The following is a 10,321-nucleotide window of genomic DNA, read 5'->3' on the forward strand; positions in this document are numbered from 1 at the left end:
TTGAATAAGTGAATGACATTTATACGTGTACAACAAATAAAATTGTAAAATATATCGAGATTTCAACAAATATGAACTAATTGTCTTTAAAACAAGTTTTGTGAGTTTGAGTCCGGCCATTATATTTCGACTCAAACATATATTCGTAAAAAAAGGTAATCTAGCTATATACAAAAGATATTGTTCTTTATTAAGTATTGTGTGAACCTAGTTTTTGTGAGCTATATTTTTATAACACATATTGATGTGTCATTTTCAAAACAAAAAAGATATCTCTAACTAGTCGTGGATCCAAGACGTGAGGTCAATGGGAGTTGGTTCACGCATGATATACTTTAAATTTTTTTAAAAAAATGCAAATTTTTTTTCTTACTATTATTCATTCATAACCATACATTATTTTTTTATTATTATTATTATTATTATTATTATTATTATTATTATAACAATTTAGACATAACATTAGAGCTCTAGTGAAAAAAAAAAACTCAAACTTTCACTATGGATTTCTCCTCAATTGGATTTCCAATTTTTGTCAATTGAGTGAATCCATAGTCCACATAGGGCCTATGTAAATCCACCCATGTATTTTTGAGTCATGTCATATTCATCATCTATCATAGTTTGAGGTTATCATCATCTTTACTATAGTATTCATCTTCAAACATGACGATCTCATCTTACTCCTTTTCTTCTTTATCTCCTTATTCATCAATCATTTCAACTTTTATCTTTTTCAACATCTTTGCCTTTTTCCCTCCGATCAAACTATAAGCTTCTTCATCGAACATAATCATATATTTGACATTACAACGTGAATAAAACTTACTTTTGAAACACTATTAACAATTAAATTACTTGGTAAAAACATAGAAAGTCTTAATCACACAATTCATTCTTTTTTTTTCTTTGCCTACTATGTGCAACTCCATCATCTTAAAAGCAGTTATTGATATCAATCTCTTGAGCAGCTTCTGGTATGCAAGTGCTCTCTTTTTTGTGATCCATTCATTATTAGACTCTATCAAATAAATAATAGGACAATATGTTTCAGTACTGCTACACTTACCTACCAAACATCACACTTTTTCTTACTCACTGCTTTAAACAGTTGTACTATATAGATAATACAATACTCACAAAGTAGTGAGTAAATAAAAAGGTAATATTAAGCAGGTAAGTGTAGCATTTCTATATATTTAATCACTTTGCTACCTTCTTTAATTAAATGTTGTACTTACAAAGACTAGAGCATTTGTTCTTTGTTGTTCCAACCATATTCTTCTTCTTCTTCTTCTTCTTCTTCTTCTTTTTCATAGTGGAGATGATTTACATCCTATTGCTACATATAAGCCTTCGAAGTCCTTGCACTCCTCTCCATATCTCTTCCAACATAAAGCCACACACACTCACACAAATGAACAAACACCATATGACTTATATCCATGGTTATGAAATATAAACTAAAAAAATTAAAAATTGAAAAAAAAAATTATTGCAATTAAATATCCTAAAACATGAAGTTGCTTGTTGTGTCTTATTAAAGTAGCCATGCTTATGCCAACTATTATCTCAATTTTTTCTTTTAAACTTCTTCGATATTAAAAAATTGAAATAGAGCCTTTAAAGTGGAGATGATGAAAGATCTTCATTTCCTTTTACATCCTATTGCTACATGTAAGGATATGGACTTGTATTGCAAGCCTTTGAAGTTCCCTGCACTTCAGTCCACATCCCTCCCACCATAAAGTTATACAAACATACACCCATACAAGCGAATGAATGAGCGTCATATGGCTCTTCTACATGCTTATGAAACATGAACAAAAAAAGACTAGAAGTTGAAAATTTATCACTAAGGCAAATGGTAAATCAAAATAATGCCATGTTGTTTCTTATCTTTTGTTAATGTAGTCATGCACATACCAAACTTTCCCTTGGCTTTTCTGAACTTCCCCTTAATTATTGATCAATATTGAAACTTACTTCAACATTTTGATACAACTGTCCAATTTTGTGGCATAGTCCACTTTAACTTCCATGCTTGCGTTAAATTATCACCAAATTAGAACTACAAATTATGGATAGTCAATTTTTGGTCAAACAAACTTTGACCTAAATGAAGATGCAAAAATACAAGAAAATAAAGAGAAAAGCCAAACATTGCACTGGGCGGTTGACTGATCCCTTTAGGCGGTCGATCGACACTCTTTAAAAAATAGTCGTTGGCAGAAGCCTTAGGCGGTTGACTGACCCCTCAAGGTGGTCAATCGGCCTGTGAAAAAATTCAAAATTTTTGACATGTTCTCACATGATAGGCCAGAGATTCCTAGCCAATCACAAGTCCCATTAATGCCATATGTAATATCTGTTGTGAAAAGTCGAATTGCACAGTGGAATATTGGATCATACACATGCAACACTTAATGATGAAAATATAGAAACAATCTACAACAATTATATGAAAGCAATAACAAGACAATATACAGTGAATTACGTGATTCGGCAATACCTATATCCATAGGAGCAAACGACAATAATTCACTATCTTCTTTTCCAAAACACATGAACAATACATTAACCATCTTCATATACATCAAACACAACGTATATATAAAGTTCCCGGAGGTTTTCCCTCCAAACTCCAACTAACTTAATGTCCCTTATTCAAAATTTGAAATATGCATTGGGTTTCCCAAGCTAAACCATCAACGATTTCAGGCAGAGAGTAAAATTTCTCAGATACTGCCCCAAATCGTTGACGATTAGAGGTTACCATCGACGATTTCCCCTGCCGCATGTTGATTTCCTTCATGTTTTTCCTTTGTGCATGCTTTCCACTCAGTATGTGAGCCACATATCACAACAGTCTCTACCTTGGTGAACATATGTTATTGACCTGATTGGTCATATCTCGTTTTGATAATGACAAATACATTGGTACTAATGTTTGCCCTGAGCTTGCATGTAGATTCACTCTACGCGTCGAATTGAAAAAGAACGTTATATCATGATGGCGTATGATGACTCTAAGGGAGAATGTAGAATATTGTGCTTAATTTATATTTGTAATTTGTATATTATGTATTATGGATTGTAATTCAATATGGTTCGTAATAACTGCATCATGCATGATAGGTGTAATGACCCGGCCCTTTACACGGACTCAGGTGTCACTCACATACATCAGATACCTATACCTGTTCAAGATATGGAAACAACCCGCCCTAAACAGGGACATACAGGTGTAAAACATACATAATCATGATGTAAATGTCGCGAAAAACATAAACATCCATTGGGATTACTACTAGCCTTATACCAGAGTTCACTAATACATCCATAATTTACATACATTCGGACTTAGAGTAATCGTCATATTACAACCCTCCAAAAAGGACTTTCATCAAGTTTAGTACAAAAATTTAGATGCTTAAGTAAGCTAACCAAAATAACCTCCCTAGTCCTTTTATCTACTAGGACTGACGTACGGATGGACCTGAAAACAAAGGTTGTAAGATAGGGTGAGACACCTCTCAATAAGGAAGAAGGAGTTACAACAGTGTGTGACTGCATACATGCATATTTTCATTCAACATCTGGAATATAAATCAAATATTTTCAATACAGTAATGCATCAGGTATATCATTATTCATATTACAAAATTCCCACATCTGTCTTTCGACCATTTAATGATTTATCAGATGACCAACAGCAAAATATCCCTATAACCAGTTTTACCCCGTGGCTCGGGTTGTGCACTGGTACTCGTCCAATGCCCTGTTCGTGCAGACACTACCGAGTACCTACATACAATCCGACTGCCTCCATTGGCCCAATATCAGTCAATGGTTTCACCCTGCTAGCCGACCATCTTGGTACCCACATCGTTTAGTACGTGTGGTTGCACGTGTACATCTAGCTACGATATCGTGCCGTATCATATAACAGTGGTTTCATTTCACCCTGCAAAGAAAGTATTTTTCAACCCTCCCGGGACTCTCAAGCTGTGGTTCTGTGTATCATAATTTCAATTTATACAAATATGATTTTATCTCCCATAATCTATATCAATAGTATAGAAATAATTCCAGCGGGTTCAAACCGGCGTCTTTCCACCTGGTTTACCCCTCTTTGTTTACTGATGCGACTCGGTGTATCACCAGCCTCTGTTTATCACATTGTCAGTATAACAAATTGGAATTTCATTCCCATATTCTATACCAGTAGTATAGAAAATACATTCATTTCCATTTCAACATATATCACACAAGTTTAATACAAAAACCCGCTAAATGATAGAAATTCAATATACATAGTTTAACTAAATAAATAAAGGAATCGAGTCTCTCCTACTATAGTATAAACACAAATAAAGATGTTTGTAAAATTTGGAGATCATACGTCGAAATCCTCGTTTTTACCAAAAACCATAAAATAGTCAAACTGGCATTTCTACTCGGTAGAATTTCACAAATAAGTAGTTAAATCATAGATAATAACATAAACTAGCTTTTTAGTGGTTTAGTTTTTCAAAAATGCTGTTGTAATCAAATTCCCCTTACCTTATATTCGAAATGAAACTTCGTACGAAAACGGTCCAAAACGACAACTCGAGATCCTGAAAACCTAAAACCACAGAACATAACCTTACTATGTTTTCTACTGCTATCCAAATATCCAATCAAAATTAGGATCAGATTCCTACCTCGATTCTTGAGAAAACCCGAAACTCTCCGAAACGATGATCCGATCTACTAAAAGTGTAGAGTTTCCTCTTCTGATCCACGCAGTACCCTCCGTTTTTGGAAATGGATGATGAACGGCGAAGGATCTTAGAGAGAGAGAGAGAGAGAGAGAGAGAGAGAGAGAGAGAGAGAGAGAGAATGAGAGAGGATAAGAGAATTTATAGAATAAATCCTTGAGAGAGAGAAAATGAGAGAGAGAGAGAGAGAGAGAGAGAGAGAGAGAGAGAGAGAGAATTAGAGAATGAGAGAGGATAAGAGAATTTATAGAATAAATCCTTACTTAGCCCTTAAGTAATCTAAATAAATATCTCCTCCAAGATATTTATATATAAATATCTAAAAATATCTCTTTTCAAAATACCTTCTCCAAAATATCTTCTTCTTCTTCTTTTTTTCTTTTTTCTTTTTTTTTTTTTTCGGGGTCGGGTTACTACAATCTCCCCTCCTTATAAGAATTTTCATCCCCGAAATTCACCAACTGATACCAAACATACTCTACCTTACGTCGGAGACCTACAGAAGAGTTGGCAGCCACCCTCAAAGCAGCTCCGGCGCGAAGTTATTATCTACCCTCGCTTATGGCGGAGGAATACCGTGGTTACAATGTGATGCTTCGGAAGATTACACACACAAAACTCTCCCGAAGACCATACCACCTATACTACTATACATAATTACGTACCATCCGAAAATAACTGCGGGTACTTCTGGCGTATTTCTGACTCTAACTCCCATGAAGCTTCCTCCACTGTATAGTTACGCCATAATACATTCACTAGTGGTATTTCCCTAGTCCGTAACTGCTGAACTTTCCGATCTAATATCAGTACTGGTACCTCCTCATATGATAAAGTCTCACTGATCTCTAGAGGTTCGTAACTTAGTACATGCGATGGATCTGGTATGTACTTCCTCAGTATAGACACGTGAAATACATCATGAACTCGGGATGATGTTGGAGGTAAAGCCACTCGATAAGCAACCGAACCTATCCTTTCAAGGATTTCAAAAGGCCCGACATACCGAGGACTTAGCTTCCCCTTCTTCCCGAATCTCATCACCCCTTTCATCGGAGTGATTCTCAAGAATACCATATCTCCTACTTCAAATTCCAACTTTCGCCGACAAGTATCAGCATAACTCTTTTGTCGACTCTGAGCTGCTTTAATTCTTTCCCTGATCAATGCAACCTTTGCAGAGGTCTGCTGAATCAGTTCTGGACCTAGTATCTGCCGCTCACCTACCTGATCCCAGTATAACGGAGATCGACACCGACGACCGTACAAAGCCTCATAAGGTGCCATCTCTATGCTCGCCTAGTAACTGTTGTTATATGCAAATTCAACAAGCGGTAGATATCGTATCCAAATATTACCAAAATCTAGTATACAAGCCCGCAACATATCTTCTAACGTTTGAATAGTTCTCTCCGACTGTCCATCTGTTTGTGGGTGAAAAGACGTACTGAACATCAATCGCGATCCCAAGGCATCCTGTAAACTTTTCCAGAAATGAGATGTAAAACGCGGATCTCAATCTGAAACAATAGATATAGGAACACCATGGAGTCGTACCACCTCTTGCACATAAAGTTCTGCCAGCTTATTCAGAGAGTAGCTGACTCTGATTGTAATGAAGTGTGCAGTCTTCGTCAACCGATCTACTATAACCCATATGGCATTCTGCCCATGCATCGCTGCAGGTAAACCCGTCACAAAATCCATTGAGACATGTTCCCACTTCCACTCAGAGACGTCGAGTGGTTGAAGTGGTCCTGCCGGCTTCTGATGTTCTGCTTTAATCTGCTAACATGTCAGGCACTGTTCTACAAATCGGGGGATCTCTCTTTTCATATTAGACCACTAGAAAGATTCCCTCAAATCCCGATACATTTTCGTACTACCAGGATGTACAGTGTAGAGCAAACGGTGTGCCTCCTCTAGAATAACCCGTTTAATCACGGCATCATTCGAAACGCAAACCCTGCTGCGGAATCTCAGTATCCCATCACCAGAAATACTGAAGTTTGGCTTTAAACCATTCCGAACTCCTTCTATAACCTCAACTAACTTTGGATCCTCTTTTTGCGCTACACGGATCCTCTCTTGTAAGGTCGGTTGCACCACCAAGCTGGCAAGGACAGCCTGATGATTTTCTTCTACCACTTCCAAGCCCAACCTTTCCAAGTCCATACAAATTTGGTGCTGAACTCTAATCGCTGAAACAGACGCATCAATAGACTTCCGACTCAGAGCATCAGCTACCACATTAGCCTTTCCTGGGTGATAGCTAATAACACAGTCGTAGTCTTTAATCAACTCTAGCCACCTGCGTTGTCTCATGTTCAGCTCCTTCTGGGTGAAAAAGTATTTAAGACTTTTATGGTCAGTAAAAATCTCGCACTTTTCACCATACAAGTAATGCCTCCAAATTTTTAATGCAAATACTACCGCTGCTAATTCCATATCATGTGTTGGGTAGTTCTTCTCGTACTCTTTAAGTTGCCGAGAAGCGTAAGCAATTACTCTGCTCTGCTGCATTAGAACACAACCAAGACCCTTCTTAGAGGCGTCACTATAAATAACGAATCCACCATCCCCTGAAGGAATGGTCAGGATTGGAGCAGTAACCAGTCGCCGTTTCAGCTCCTGGAAACTCAACTCACATTCCTCAGTCCAAACGTACCTCACGTTCTTCCTCGTGAGTCGCGTCAAAGGACCTTCTAAACTGGAGAACCCTTCTACAAAACGACGGTAGTAACCTGCAAGACCTAAAAAGCTTCTTACTTCCTGAACATTCTTCGGTCTCGCCCAGTTCACTACTGCTTCAATCTTACTCGAGTCCACGGATACACCTTCCTTGGACACGACGTGACCAAGAAATGCAATCTGCTCTAGCCAGAACTCACACTTCTTCAATTTAGCATACAATTTCTTATTCCTAAGCATTTGCAAGACAAGCCTCAAATGCCCCTCATGCTCTGCAGCGCTCCTAGAATACACTAGGATGTCGTCGATAAATACCACGACGAACCGGTCTAAATATTCATAAAAGACCCTGTTCATCAAATCCATAAATGCTACAGGTGCATTAGTCAAACCAAAAGGCATAACCATAAATTCATAATGGCCATACCGAGTTCGAAATGCCGTCTTAGGAATGTCTTCCACTTTCACCTTCAGCTGGTGATACCCAGATCGTAGATCAATCTTAGAGTAGACCTGCGTGCCTTGAAGCTGGTCAAACAGATCATCGATTCGAGGTAGCGGATATTTATTCTTTACTGTCACCTTGTTCAGTTCTCTGTAGTCGATGCACATCCTCATCGACCCATCCTTCTTCTTAACAAACAAAACGGGCGCTCCCCAAGGAGAAATAGTAGGACGAATGTACCCCTTGTCTAGGAGCTCCTGAAGTTGTTCCTTCAGTTCTTTCAATTCAGCTGGAGCCATACGGTACGGAGCTTTCGATATCGGCGCCGTACCTGGAACTAGCTCTATCGCGAATTCCACTTCCCTGTCCGGAGGTAACCCTGGCAAGTCCTCTGGAAACACGTCAGGGAACTCGCACACTACAGCAATTGTTTCTAACTTATTTTCTTCAATCGGCGTATCTTTCACAAACGCCAGATACCCTTGGCAGCCATCTAGGAGTAGCCTCCTAGCTTGCAAAGCTGAAAGGATTCGTGGTGTAGAACGCACACACGACCCCTGGAATTTGAATTCCTGCTCCCCTTGTGGTTTAAACAACACCTCTCACCTGCGGCAATCAATACTAGCACAACTGGCCGACAACCAGTCCATCCCAAGGATGATATCAAAACCATGCATGTCATATACCACTAGGTTAACTGGTAGTATTCTTCCCTAAATTTCCACAGGGAAGTTATGGACTAACTTACTACACCCGACTGCAGACCCAGACGGCGTAGTCACTACCAGTTCATAATCCAACAATTGCACCTCCAAACCACATAATTTAACAAAATTACGGGATCCAGAATCAAAAAGTACTATAGCTTCATGAAAAAACACATAAATAGTACCTGTGACCACGTCACCAGCGTTCTCAGCGTCACCAGGAGTCAGAGAATATACCCTAGCCTGGGCAGTACCCCCCTGCTGACCGCCACGCTGTGTCGGAGCATTCCCTCTGTATTGCTTCTGTGTGACTCCATCATTCCTCTGCCTCGGACAGTCTCTCATCTGATGTCCTTGTCTACCACACTGCATACAGGCTCCCGTAGACAACCAACACTGCCCCTGGTGTTTCTTACCACATAAAGAGCAATGTGGAATACTTGCGGCATTCTGGGACGTGCCACCACTATTTTTCTTCCATTTACTCTGTCCTGCCCCAGATGAATAATTAGGAGGCGCTGGCCTCTTCTTCGTAACCTAAACCTCTGCATCCTCTAGTAAACACTCCTCTGCTACCGTGGCTTTATCAACCAACGTAGCAAAATCCTGCAACTGTAGAATCGTCGTCTGCTTACGGATCTCGCTCCTCAGACCCCTCTGAAACTTCCAAGCCTTCTTTGCTTCATCAAGAATCACGAATGGAGCAAATCGAGACAGCTCCTGGAACTTGGCAGTGTACTGCTGCACTGTCAGTGAACCCTGCGTCAAATTCATAAATTCCTCCATTTTCGCATTTCTCATTGTGGCCGGAAAATAACGTTCAAAGAAGAGCTCTTTGAATCGGGCCCATGTCAACACTATCGGTATCGATCGATGCTCCTCCATCTGCTTTACCGACCCCCACCATCTCTCAGCCTCCCCTGCCAACTTGAACGTGGCGAAGGTGACTTTCTGCTTTTCAGTGCAGTTTAACACACCTAAGATCTTCTCGATCTCCTGGATCCAATTCTCAGCACGAACTGGATCTGTACCGCCCACAAAAGCAGAGGGCTTCAATCTGGTGAACTGCTCAATGGAGCAACCCAACTCAGTCATAGGACGATCCTGCCCTCTATTTGTACGCACTACCTCAGCCATAAGCTACTGTGCAAATTCACGTAACACACTAGTAGAGTCGTTACCAGCCTCGGGGCCGGCACCCTCACTACTACTGCCACCTATATTGGCAGTGATATCCCTGGATTCCATCCTGAAAACATTTACGAGAATTCATTAGAAGGTAATAGCCTAAGCATCAACTAACACTATCATACTATAGACTCAGTTCCTTAAATCCACATCCTGAATATCGATGTACTCCATTAATTTAACATCATCATTCTAACTCAAGTTCTGCTCTTCCACTTGGAAACAACACCATCAAAAGATTGCCATGATTTTCTGAACCCTTCGAATGATCCAGAAAAACACAAAAGTCTGCCAATTGTTTTCATCTCCAGGTATACAAAACAAAACTCAAGGTCATATCCATGTCCTATACCCTGGTATATTCTAGACTGTAAGAACTAGCAACTTCTTAGTTTAGCACATATCCCTAACCAGGCAGCATGAATCAAATCATACTTCCGACTGGCTACGGGCTCTGATACCAACTGTAACGACCCGGCCCTTTACATGAACTCAGGTGTCACTCACATACATCAAATACCTAT

Source organism: Malania oleifera, chromosome 6 (assembly GCF_029873635.1).
Source record: "Malania oleifera isolate guangnan ecotype guangnan chromosome 6, ASM2987363v1, whole genome shotgun sequence".
NCBI classification, from domain to species: domain Eukaryota; kingdom Viridiplantae; phylum Streptophyta; class Magnoliopsida; order Santalales; family Ximeniaceae; genus Malania; species Malania oleifera.